General features: G+C 39.4%; 1 protein-coding gene and 1 pseudogene across 2 annotated transcripts in view; one reads left to right on the forward strand and one right to left on the reverse strand.

The window, feature by feature from the left end:
- DOCK3 (dedicator of cytokinesis 3) overlaps positions 1-12,794 on the forward strand; it is a 695,231-nt gene that overhangs the window by 181,017 nt on the left and 501,420 nt on the right. The gene's annotated exons all lie outside the window — the stretch shown is intronic.
- Positions 10,990-12,794, reverse strand: part of LOC308652694 (serine/threonine-protein kinase 17A-like) — a 67,259-nt pseudogene continuing 65,454 nt past the window's right edge. The window contains exons 2-3 of the transcript in view: positions 12,322-12,683; positions 10,990-11,657 (exon numbers count right to left, since the gene is read on the reverse strand). The product of the transcript in view is annotated as a serine/threonine-protein kinase 17A-like (transcript). The remainder of the gene's footprint in view (positions 11,658-12,321; positions 12,684-12,794) is intronic.

The raw sequence follows: 12,794 nt of genomic DNA on the forward strand, positions 1-12,794 counted from the left end.
GATCTTCTTCTATCTCTCTCTTTAGGGTTCTGTAGTTTTCATTGTATAAATCTTTCACCTCTTTTGTTAGGTTGATTCCCAAGTATTTTATTTTTTTTGAGGATGTTGTGAATGGGGTGGTTTTCCTCATTTCCATTTCAGAGGATTTGTCGCTGATATACAGGAATGCCTTTGATTTATGCATGTTGATTTTATATCCTGCCACTTTGCTGAATTCATTTATTAGTTCTAGTAGTTTCTTTGTAGACCCTTTTGGGTCTTCTAGGTATAGGATCATATCGTCCGCAAATAGTGATAATTTAAGTTCTTCTTTTCCTATTTTTATGCCTTTAATTTCTTTCGTCTGTCTAATTGCTCTGGCCAGTGTTTCGAGAACTATGTTGAACAGAAGTGGTGAGAGAGGGCATCCCTGTCTTGTTCCAGATTTTAGCGGGAATGCCTTCAGTTTTTCTCCATTTAGAATGATGCTAGCCTGAGGCTTAGCATAGATTGCTTTTACAATGTCAAGGTAAGCTCCTGTTATCCCCAGTTTTTCTAGTGTTTGAACATAAAAGGATGTTGTACTTTGTCGAATGCTTTTTCTGCCTCTATCGAGATGATCATATGGTTCTTATCTTTAAGTCTATTGATGTGGTGAATAACATTTATTGATTTCCGTATATTGAACCATCCTTACATCCCAGGGATGAATCCTACTTGATCATGGTGCACAATTTTTTTGATGTGTTTTTGTATTCGATTCGCCAGGATTTTATTGAGGATTTTTGCATCTAGGTTCATTAGAGATATTGGTCTGTAGTTTTCTTTCTGTGAAGTGTCTTTGTCTGGTTTTGGGATCTGGGTGACGTTGGCCTCATAGAATGAATTTGGAAGAGCTCCTTCTTTTTCTATTTCTTGAAATAGCTTGAAGAGTATTGGTATTAATTCTTCCTTGAAAGTTTTGTAAAACTCCGCTGTATACCCATCCAGTCCAGGGCTTTTCTTGGTTGGTAGTCTTTTGATGGCTTCTTGTATTTCTTCCTTTGTTATTGGTCTGTTTAAATTGTGTGTGTCTTCCTGACTCAATCTGGGAAGCTCATATGACTTAAGAAATTTATTGATGTCTTCACTGTCTTCTATTTTATTGGAATATAGGGTTTCAAAATACTTTCTAATTATCTTCTGTATTTCTGTAGTGTCTGTTGTGATATTGCCTTTTTCATCCCGTATGTTAGTAATGTGAGTTTTCTCTCTTGTTCTCTTCATTAGCATGGCTAACGGTCTGTCGATGTTATTTATTCTTTCAAAGAACCAACTTTTAGTTTTATCAATTTTTCAATGTTTTTTTTGTTTAGATTTCATTGATTTCCGCTCTGATTTTAATTATTTCTTGTCTTCTGCTATATTTGCTGTGTTTTGCTGTTCCTTTTCTAGGGTTTTGAGATGTAGTGTGAGTTCGTTTATTTGTTGGTTTTTTCTTTTTTTGAGGAATGAACTCCAGGAAATGAATTTCCCTCTTAGAACTGCTTTCATTGTGTCCCATAGATTCCGGTATGTTGTGTCTGAATTGTCGTTTATCTCTAAATTTTTTTGATTTCCTCCTTTACGTCTTCTGTAACCCATTGATCATTCAGTAACATATTGTTTATTTTCCATGTGATGCTGGATTTTTCCTTCCTTCTTTTATCATTGATTTCCAGTTTCATTCCATTATGATCAGATATGGTGCATGGTATTATCTCCACACCTTTATATTTACTAAGAGTTGCCCTATGGCATAAGATATGGTCTATCTTTGAGTAAGATCCATGTGCTGCTGAGAAGAACGTGTATCCACTTGATGATGGTTGATATATTCTATATATGTCGGTTAAGTCTAGGTTATTGATTGTGCTATTGAGTTCTATAGTTTGTTTATTCAACTTTTGTCTGGAGGATCTGTCTAATGGTGAGAGTGGTGTGTTGAAGTCACCCATAATTATTGTGTTGTGGTCAATTTGACTCTTGAACTTGAGTAGAGTTTGTTTTATGAACGTTGCAGCACCATTGTTTGGTGCATACAAATTGATAATTGTTATGTCTTGATGGTGGATGGTTCCTTTTAACAGTATATAGTGTCCTTCTTTATCCCTTTTGATTAACTTAGGTTTGAAGTTGATTTTATTTGGTATGAGTATGGCCACTCCTGCTTGCTTCCGAGGGCCATGTGAGTGGTATGATTTTTCCCAACCTTTCACCTTCAGCCTGTGTATGTCTTTTCCTATCATATGAGTCTCCTGAAGGCAGCATATTGTTGGGTTTGTTTTTTTGATCCAGGTTACTAGCCTGTGTTTCTTGATTGGTGAGTTTAGTCCATTAACATTTAAGGTTACAATTGAAATATGATTTGTACTTCCAGTCATATTTATTTATTTATTTATTTTAGTTTGGTTAGTTTTTACTTTTTGGTTTTTTTCCTCCCCATTTACTGAGATACCTCCCGCTGTTGATTTTGGGCACTATTTTTGCATTCCTCTTCTTGTAGAATTTTGCCCAAAATGCTTTGCAGTGCTGGTTTTCTGGCTGCGAATTCTTTTAGCTTTGGTTTATCGTGAAAGATATTAATTTCATTGTGAAATCTGAATCTTAATTTTGCTGGATACAGTATTCTTGGTTAGAGACCATTATTTTTCAGCGTTTGAAATATATTGTTCCAGGATCTTCTCGCTTTCAAAGTCTGTGATGAAAAATCAGCCGTTAACCTAATTGGTTTACCCCTGAATGTAATCTGCCTCCTTTCTCTCGTAGCTTTTAATTTTCTCTCCTTGTTCTGTATGTTGGCTATCTTCATAATTATATGTCTTGGTATCGGTCTATTACACTTTTGGATGTTTGGGGTCCTGTAGGCTTCCAGGATTTGGCAATCCATTCCATCTTTCATCTGGGAAGTTTTCTAGGATTATTTCATTTAATAGGTGTGCATTCCTTTGGTTTGAATCTCTGTGCCTTCTTCTATCCCAATGACTCTCAAATTTCGTTTTTTGATGAGATCCCATATCTCTTGGATAGATTGCTCGTGAGATTTAAGCATCTTTTCAGTGTTGACTATACTCTTTTCAAGTTGATAAACTTTGTCTTCATTATCTGATGTTCTGACTTCTACTTGATCTAGTCTATTTGTAATATTCTAGTTAGCGTTTTTAATCTGGTTTATGGTTTCTTGCATTTCTAAAATTACTTTTTGTTTTTTTTAAGATCTCTATCTCCTGGTAATGTTTGTTCTTTGCAGTTTGAATTTGTTTGTTTAGTTCGTTTTCAAAATATGATTTAAATTCTTGGACTTGCTGTCTCATGTCTTCTCTAAAATTCCGTTCCATCTGAGTTAGGTATGCCTTGATTTCTTTCCCTGTCAATGTTTCTGATGCTTCTAGGTCCTCCTGTAGATTTAAGTTTTCCTGCATTGTCTGTAATCCTTTTTTCCCTTGGTTTTTCATGTTGTTCACGTTACTTTCCAGCTCTGTTTGACTGCTTTGTAACTGCTTTCTTCTATACATTTGTTTTGGCTTTGTTTATCTCTGTTGTCTCTCCTTTGTGGTGGGAGATTATGCCTATAGATTTCGGCTTTATTGTACTTTAGAGCTGATTCATTCAATGTATAAAGGGCTTCTGGATTTTGTATGCATATAGTGGTTTGTTTTTTGTTCTTAGGACTTTAGGTTAGGTGCTATGCAGGTATAAGTGTTCGTATGTCTTGGCTACTTTAGAAGATTGCTCTACTGAAGGGGGATACTAACTGTCGATTCGATCAGGGTGTTGGTAGAAGCTAGGTATTTAGGAGCACTATAGACGGCCTCAAAACATTCACCTATTTGCATTTAGACAGTTACACGAAATGGAGGACGTAATGCTTGGGTTGAAAGTTGGGAGGAAGGGGAAGGTAGGTGCTCTTGAAAAGAAAGAAGAAGAGGGAGATATATAGCATAGAGGCGAATGGAAAGAACAATAAAACTCGGAAGGGGAGAGAGAGAGGGGAAAAGGGAGAGAAAAAAATAAAATGAAATAAGAAATAAAATTAGGTCTTAGAGATCCATTTTCTTCTCTTCCCGTAGGCAAAGCTGTGCCCTCCAGGCTGAGTTTTGCCCTCAATGTGTCAACAGCAATCACTGTAAGGCGGCTCCTGGGAGTCTCTCAATCCTGTTGGTCCAGAGCCATGTCACTTCTACGGCCCCTCCTCCCCTACCTCCTGCCAGCCAACCAGGTCCTGCTCACCGGAGGCTGTTCCCCAAGGATTTGGTTACACTTTCAGCCCCACCGAGTGCTCTATTTCCCTAACGACTGAGCACTCTCTCTGTCATTCATCTAAGCCCCAGTGCTGTGGAGCTGTTGTCTGGGAGTCAATTGTTTAATTTTTCCGGACCCCTTTGGTGGGCACACCTTCAGAATCTGGAGGCTAAGACCATTGGTGTCCCCGCTGGTGGTAATGGGAGTTGGGGGTTGTGGATCCCCTCTGCTTCCCTCAGCCCCTACAATTACGACCACTCCATTGGCGGTAGGAGGAGTTGGGGGTCTGGAGTGTCCTCTGTTTCCCTCCGCCCCTACTGTCATGCCTTCTCAGTTGGCGGTTGGGGGAGGTGGGGGTGGGGAGTCTTCTCTGCTTCCCTCTGCCCCTACAGTCACGCCCACATCACTGGAAGTAGGGGGAGTTGGGGTTCGAGAGTCCTTTGGCCCTTACAGTCACGCCCACGGAGCGATTTTGATGTTTCCCGGTTGTTTGTATCTGGTGTGGGTGGGAGTCACACACTTGCTAAAGTAGATTCCGCTGGGAAGGAATCTCTTTGGCCAAACTTTGGTGACTTCCCCTCTCTGCTATGGCGGGCCCCTGGCTCCTTGCTGGAGTGTCCAAAGGGAGGGGTGGAACTGGCTTGTCTCTGGTCTGACACAATCTCTGTTTTTAGTTCCCAGTTTGCTATTTTGTAAAGGCTTGGTTAGATTCCCTTCACGTCGTCTCGGGGGGGAGCCGTTTGCTGGGTGGGCGGGGCCGTTAATAGAGCCGGGAGGGCGCAGGCCGTCTGCCGGGCCAGTCAGGGACCCTTCTCGCTGCGTGGGGCCGCCGGGGGCCGCTTGTAGAGCCGGGCAGCTGCGGCCGCATGGCTAAGAGCCGGGCGGGCGGGGTGGCCGTTCGCAGAGCGAGAGCGGGGAAGCCAGGAGAGCCAGGATGGCGGGGGCTGTCTGCCGGCCGGGTGGGGACCCTTTTCGCCGAGCCAGGCCACCGGGGACCGCTTGTAGAGCCCGGCAGCTGCAGCCGAGTGGCTAAGAGCCAGGCGGGCGGCGTGGCTGTTCGCAGAGCGAGAGTGGGGCTGCCAGGAGAGCCCGGATGGCGGGGGCCGTCTGCCGGGTCGGGCGGGTACCCTTCTCGCCTGCCACTCCGGGCCGCCGGCTACTTGTAGAAGCGGCCGGTGGCCGCGGAATTGGACCTCTGCGCCTGCGTGGCGGGCCAGGATTCACTTGTCTGGGACAAACTGTCACTTCTAATAAACTTACTAATTCCTGGCAGGTCTCCTTTTAACGGAATTTTGCTAGAAGTTCCTCAGTAGGTAGAATGTAGCTGTTTTAATGGGTCTTTCTGATCCCATTAATGTGGAGATATTGAAAGTGCTGCTTCCGGGCTGGGGATGTGGCTCAAGCGGTAGCGCGCTCGCCTGGCATGCGTGCGGCCTGGGTTTGATCCTCAGCACCACATACAAACAAAGATGTTGTGTCCGCCGAGAACTAAAAAATAATAAATATTAAAAAAAAAAGAAAGTGCTGCTTCCTCGCCGGCTGCCATGTTGGATCCCCCGGGGGAATATTTCTTTGCCTTTTTCCTCATGCTTTCCGAGGTCCTGCTGTTGTTCATCAGTTGAAATGGGTTCCCCTTCCTCTTCCATGTGCATGTCTTTATGTGTCTATTTCTTTTTTATTATAGAATTTGTGATTTGAATCCCCTCTGATTATCTTTCCTTGGGGCCTTGTTTTTGGTTTGGAGTTTTTGTCTCCCCATTTCTATGAGTTGGAGTCATGTTTAGGCTCCAGCAGGGTTGGATCAATTATGGGGTGAGGATTCCTGTTGCTTGGCTGAGTTGTGAGTCTTTCTTGGCAGCAGGGTTTCTACTCTGGAAGCTTGAATTGTCCCAATGATTTTCCTGCCACTTTTATTTGGAGTGAGAGCCAGAAATACCACTAATGACAATGACAGAAGAATAAATTTTAAGATAATTGTTTGGTGTATCTTTTGATATCTGTAGTCCTGTCACCTACAGGTGGCTTACTCTACCTGGAAAGTAGAGCACAACTGTGGTGCCCTTTTCCCTGAGAGTCCAGCAGCCAGTTTCACTTCCCAGAATTTTGTGCATGGTTTTAGGGAGTGGAGCCAGTCATAAATTTGTTTGTACCAAACCCCTCTCCCACTGACCATGAGTCCATTGAAGTCTGTCAGCTTCTATAATCCACAGGTTTCTCCAAGTCAACCCCCCATCCCCGCCTTTTTCTAAAATACTTTATCTACCTATTGTACCTTCTCATTTGTCTGCACTACCCCTTCTGCTGGTGACCACCACTGGCGGCCATGGCACACTTTTATTTCTTATGTTCAAGTAACTGAATTTTTGCATCTAAATATTTTTGTTTTTCAGTTTATTATTAAGTTTCAGTGTATTTGCTTATGTACCTCCCTTATAGGAGCTGCCAGGCAATGTTTGCTGTCTCTACTCTCTCATCTTTCCCTTTTTTGTTCTTTTCTTTGATATGCTTTGAATGCTCAAAGCTGGCCACTTTTTCTTCTATATCTCAAATTCTTTCGTCTGCCTGTTCTATTTTATTAGAGAGACTTTCAGTTAAACCCTTTGATTTATTGTGCCTTTCATTTCCAGAATTCCTTTTGGTTCTTTTTCAATATCTCTTTTTCTTTATTGAATTTCCCATTCATATCCTATGCTTTCTTAATTTGTTTATTTATTTTTCTACGTTCCCTCGAAATTTATTGGTCAATTTTATAATTATTTTGAATTTTTAACTGATATTTCATTTACTTCAATATCTTTAGAGTTTGTTACTGGTGAATTATGAACTTTAGGAGGTCTCATATTACCTTGTTTTTCATTTTTTTAATTGCAGTGTTGGATTTTGTGCATTTATCAGGGTGGATCTCTGTTCCGCTTTCATGTATGGGTTTTTTAGGGCACAGGCTTTTCTTGGCAAACTGTTGTAGGATATCAGGTTGGTGGGAATTTTAAAATATATTTCCAAGCAAGTTTTGTAGTATAATTTTCCTGCTGGTTCTTTGGTGATGATTAGTGTATTTTGTAGAGTGTGTATTTTGTGTCACTTTCCCTCTCACAAGAGTGTGGTCCTTCTGATTGATTTGGCAGTTCTCTTCTGCAGGGTATATGTGTTATATCCTCTGTGATTGATCTTCTTCATTCAACATCTCTGTGTATTCTAAAGGGGTATGGGAGTAATCTCCATTGAGACCCCTCATAGGTGTGCTGTCTAGTCTTTGTGTTAATTATGATTTTACTATAGGAGTGGATGTCCATTAGTAGGACCTAAGATCCCCCTTGCCCTTATCTGTTCTTACTTGGGGGTCTGTTTTTTGACTCTTTTCTGAAATTTGTGGATGGTTTGTGTGTGGAGCAAGGTGCAGTGTCTCTTGATTGTGGTTTGGATTTAGCTCAGAAGTAGAGTTTCTACCCTGTGAACTTTTAGTCTCAGTAGATTCCCAGCATCTCACAGAAACAGGGGAAACAAACTATAATTACATCATCAGTGAACAGTATGAAACATTAAAATAAATATCCAGTTTATATTATGATATTTTTACAACACTACCACAATCAGCAGTTGCAACAGCAGCAAACATAACTTGCTGCGAACTAGGTCTGGCATTAAACATCAAGTGTCATGTATACATTGGCAATACTAATAACCACAACAATATAAATGGTGGGGTCAGGAATTATATAAAACAAGTAGTTGTAAAAGACAGTAAAAATAATTTATAAAGAAAAAATATAATAGGTAGGTAAAAGAAAGTTTAACATATTCAAAATGTGAACAGAAGACAGAAGGGATATATATATATATATATATATATATATATATATATATATATATAGAGCAAGTGATGATTATAAAGAAAGAAAATGAAAGCAACAAAATAAAGGGAATGAGAGAACAAGAGAAATTGGCTGTTAGAGGGAAAAGATAGTAGAGAGTGCAACAATAGAGACAAAACCCCAAATGAATTGAAAAATTCTTATCCTTAAAAGATAAAGAAAAATAATAAACATAATAAATAGGAGCAGGTATGTATATGTATGTAGATGCACAAAGCAATCAGTACAGAAAGAACACCAAAAATAAAACAAACCAAAAAAAAGGAAAAAGTTTTTAATGAAAATGAAAGAATTATCTCTGCTGAGTTTGCTCAAAACTGTTGACAAATATATGTTTGCCTATGCTAGACTGACCTTTTTTCAGTTTCTTCTTGGTATTTTTACCCCTGATATTTTTACCCCTTAAAGAAAGGGCAAGGGGTTGTTAACTCTTCCTCTTTTGGTGTTGCTCACTGAGATGTTAGTTGGAGTTATCTGGAACCTCAGGCAAGATAGAATGGGAAGTTCTGTCACTCATAGTTTTTTTCACTGGACAGATCAGATTAGTGTGCTCCCGGGACTGCTGCAAGTTCAAATGGGAAGTTTTGGTGTTTGGGCTTTAGCTCCAATGAGGCCTTTGGGACTTTGTTGGGTGATGTCTGCTCTGGAGAGATTAGATCAACACACCCCGAAGCGTGGGCAGATGCTGATTTTAGGGACAGGCCCAAAAGTCTACTAGTAGTGTTGAGGAGCCAACCCCCCATAGAACTTGCACATTATGCTGCCCACAAATGTGACAGTCTCAAACTCAATCCCCGAGTGAAATCCCTATGTGTAATCATGCCCACCTGCTCAGTTTCCTAGCCCTTTCAGATGGTCATGTGAGCTGCTATCCTTAAAGGGAAAGTGAGATACATCCGTTCCATAACTGACTGAAATTCCCCTGGTTATAATCCTCTGTGCCTCTTTTAATCATGTTCTGCTGTGTATACCAAAAGTCACTTAGTAGGTACTTTTTGGGATAGTATGACCATATTAGCTATAATCTGCTTGGTCCTACAGCTACAAGGTCTAGTGTGGTCTCCTCCAGATGGCTCCCCTCTTTAGCTCACCACTTGCCAATTGAGAAACAGAGCACTTTTCAAACACTGCCTTGCTGTGCATCCTCAGGTTCAGCTCTGTTCAGACTGTTTTTCTGTTCTTTGTTTTTTTTTTCATGCCAAATTTGTCCATTGTTTCTCTTTCCACTTGTGTTCTCTGTCCCTTCTGTAGTGAACCAGTGCTGCTGCCACCAGCTTGGCTCTAAAGTACCCTTTCTTGTCCTTTGAATAATGCACCTGAATTTCTGGGAATTTGTAAGAGTCTTTTGACTGTCAGATATTTAATTTCAGTGAATTTCCCCCCCTTTCACTCACCCCACCTCACTGAGAAGCAGTACTTCTTATGTTGCTTCAATTCTGAACCACAAAGCATCTGGAAATGCAGCTTTCCTTTAATCTTCCATCTTTGATTTCCTCTTTTGGTGGAGTCTTTAGGGTCTTCTAAGTCTTTAGGGTCTTTAATGGAATCATATCTGCAAACAGGGATAAATGGAATTATTAATTTCCTGTTTGTGGCACTCTTAATTATTCATCTTGCATGACTGCTCCAGATAAAATTTTAAGTATTCTGTTAAGAGTGCCTATGTCTCTTTCTTAATTTTAGAGGTAATATTTTTCAGTTTTTTCCCATTCACTGTGCTATTGGCACTGGGTTTGTCATAGATAACTTTTAATATATTAAGGTATTATACCTCTATACCTAGTTTCTTCAGGACTTTTATCATAAAAGGGATGTTAAATTTTTTGCATTATTTTTTCTGACTTTTTAAAGATGATCATATTTTTATCTTTGACTTTATTTGTGTGGTGTTTATTGATTTGTGTATGTTGAATCAGCTTTGTAGCATTGGGATGAAACCAACTTGATTGTGGTATATGATATTTTTTAATTTTGGCACTTTTACTTGGATTTTTATTTTTTTCTTTTTTCTTTTTTCTTTTTTTATTAGTTCAAAATATTACAAAGCTCTTGACATATCATATTTCATACATTTGATTCAAACGGATTATGAACTCCCATTTTTACCCTGTATACATATTGCAGATTCACATCGGTTACACATCCACTTTTTTACATGCTGCCATACTAGTGTATATTGTATTCTGATGCCTTTCCTATCTTCTACTATCCCCCCTCCCCTCCCCTCCCCTCCCATCTTCTCTCTCTAACCCATCTACTATAATTCATTTCTCTCTCTCATTTTTTTCCCCTTTCCCCTCACTTCCTCTTATATGTAATTTTTGTATAACAATGAGGGTCTCCTTCCTTTACCATGCAATTTCCTTTCTCTCTCTCTTTCCCTCCCCGCCCTCGTCCCTGTTTAATGGTGATCTTCTTCTCATGATTTTCCTCCCTATACTGCTTTTAGTTGCTCTCATTATATCAAAGAAGACATTTGGCATTTGTTTTTTAGGGATTGGCTAGCTTCACTTAGCATAATCTGCTCTAGTGCCATCCATTTCCCTGCAAATTCCATGATTTTGTCATTTACTTGGATTTTTAAAGAAAAGTGAATACAAACATTGTTGTTCACAAATTTTCATTTTAGAGAAACAGGATGTATAATTAAAAGGTGCAAACATCTCCCTTCTTAAAAATAATCTCTAGGTCCAGGTTGGCAACATGTACAACTCTGGCTTGATTGATCTAACTCCACAAGTTTAACAAAATTATTTTTTCTCATATCAGTGATACTTTGATATCCACTTCTAGTACCTGTAGCATTTGGCCAGAGGTCCATAAATAATAATAATGTTTTCAATGTAGAAATCTTAAAAGTTTTAAAGGGAAATACTGCTCAGTAAATAAATTCTCCTGGAATTTCTTGTAGCAAAGGTTCCTCAAATTTAAATCATTTGGAGATGACCTTTTGCTCCATTTTCTCTTTTTCAGACTGTCTCCATTGCCCTAAAGTATACAAAGCAACTACAATTAACTCCTCTGTCACAAGAAATTCCTTGGTTTCTGACTTAATTTCAGGCACAGAATCACCTTCTTGGAGGGCATTTGCTTCTCCTAATGACTCTTTCATCCTAAAAAAGGATCTTGAATACTGCTCTATTGACAACCATGGGTGTTTTAGACATTCTTCAGCAGTGGCTCCATCTTCTAGTTTATTAACTAAAAGTCTTTTGATGAAGTCAATAGCAGATTCAGACACATCATCAAATTCGTCCTCAGAATAACTTAAAATTCATCTGTGAGATGTTGAAGATTGTTTCCTGTTTATTATCACCTAAGAAAGGTGATATTCCTGTAAGCATTACATAGGTCAACGCTCCAATGCTACAAATATCTGTTGTCATGCTGATAGGATCATAACTAAGAATTTCAAGGAGCCACATATTCAGGAGTCCCCATAATTTCTTAGAGCTCTTCACTGTTCTTCATTATTCTTGAAAGGCTAAAATCAACTATCTTAATGTCACCCAATGGAGATTTACTTGTCAACAGAATATTATGAGGCTCAGGCACAGAGCAATGTAGTAAGGTGACATGGACTGAGACCTTAGAAACTGTGCACCTCAAATAAACTTTTCCTCCTCAAAGTTGTTCTTGTCAGGTCTTATAGTCATGGAGATAAAAAGCCAGCTAACACAAAATGTTCAGTGCATGCAATTTTTTCCCAAATACTTTAAATCTATGGTTGGCTAATTCTGTGAATAAAAAATCCATAGATACAGAGAATAGACTGTACTCTTCCCGTAATGCAAGTCTGGTTATGATGCTGTAGGTCATTGCTATTACCAACAGACATCACAGTCTCAAACAGGGTGGGGATTAGGAAGTATATGGTGGTCAAGGTGGTTCATATCCTTGGACTAATTTTTACCCAAGGGAAAATTGACTAAGATAATTTCACACAAAAGATAAGCAATTGTGAACTAGAATATAAAAATCATTTAAAAAGTTTTTAAAAATTTTGTTTTCATTTCAGAAAGTCTGTACTTCCTGTCTTCTGACATTAAGGACATTTCCATAGCTGAACTGAGAAACCTAGATACTGACAAATTCTATAAACCTTGCTCAGCAATTAGTGTTTATGATTTGGCTCCTACGACTTTTCCAGGATCAATCTCTTGTCATTTGTCAAAGGCACTCTGTGTTCCAAGTCCAACTGGCCATAATCCTTCAAATCTAGATGAAATACATCATGAGTATGTAAAAAGTGGACACCTTCTAAAAATCTGTCTCATGAGTCTTTGAACATCTTTTTCTTTAAAAGCTCTTCTCTGTCTGCATCACATTGGTTAAAAATTTTACCTTCAGTAATATATTCCAGAACCAAGATAATTTCTGATGGAGTTCTATAAACTTCATGTAAATTAATGATTGTCCTATGCTGGTTCCAGTACAAACAGTCTCATGAATTATTTCCATCCGACAGTCTTGGCCTTTTCTTCTTTTTCTCATAAACTTGGCTGCAAGTTATTTTCTAGAATCTTTTTTTATACATTTCCTCACCAAGGCAGACTTATTCCTGCCCAGTTCCTGCCAGGGCTGAAGTTACTCCTGCCCAGCTTCTGGCCAGGGCTGTGCGCACAGCAGCATGGATCTCCGACTCTGATTCTGACTCCGACTTGCAGGCTGGAGCCTGAGGTG

Source organism: Spermophilus citellus (assembly GCF_964194105.1).
Source record: "Spermophilus citellus genome assembly, chromosome: 7".
Taxonomy (NCBI): Eukaryota; Metazoa; Chordata; class Mammalia; order Rodentia; family Sciuridae; genus Spermophilus; species Spermophilus citellus.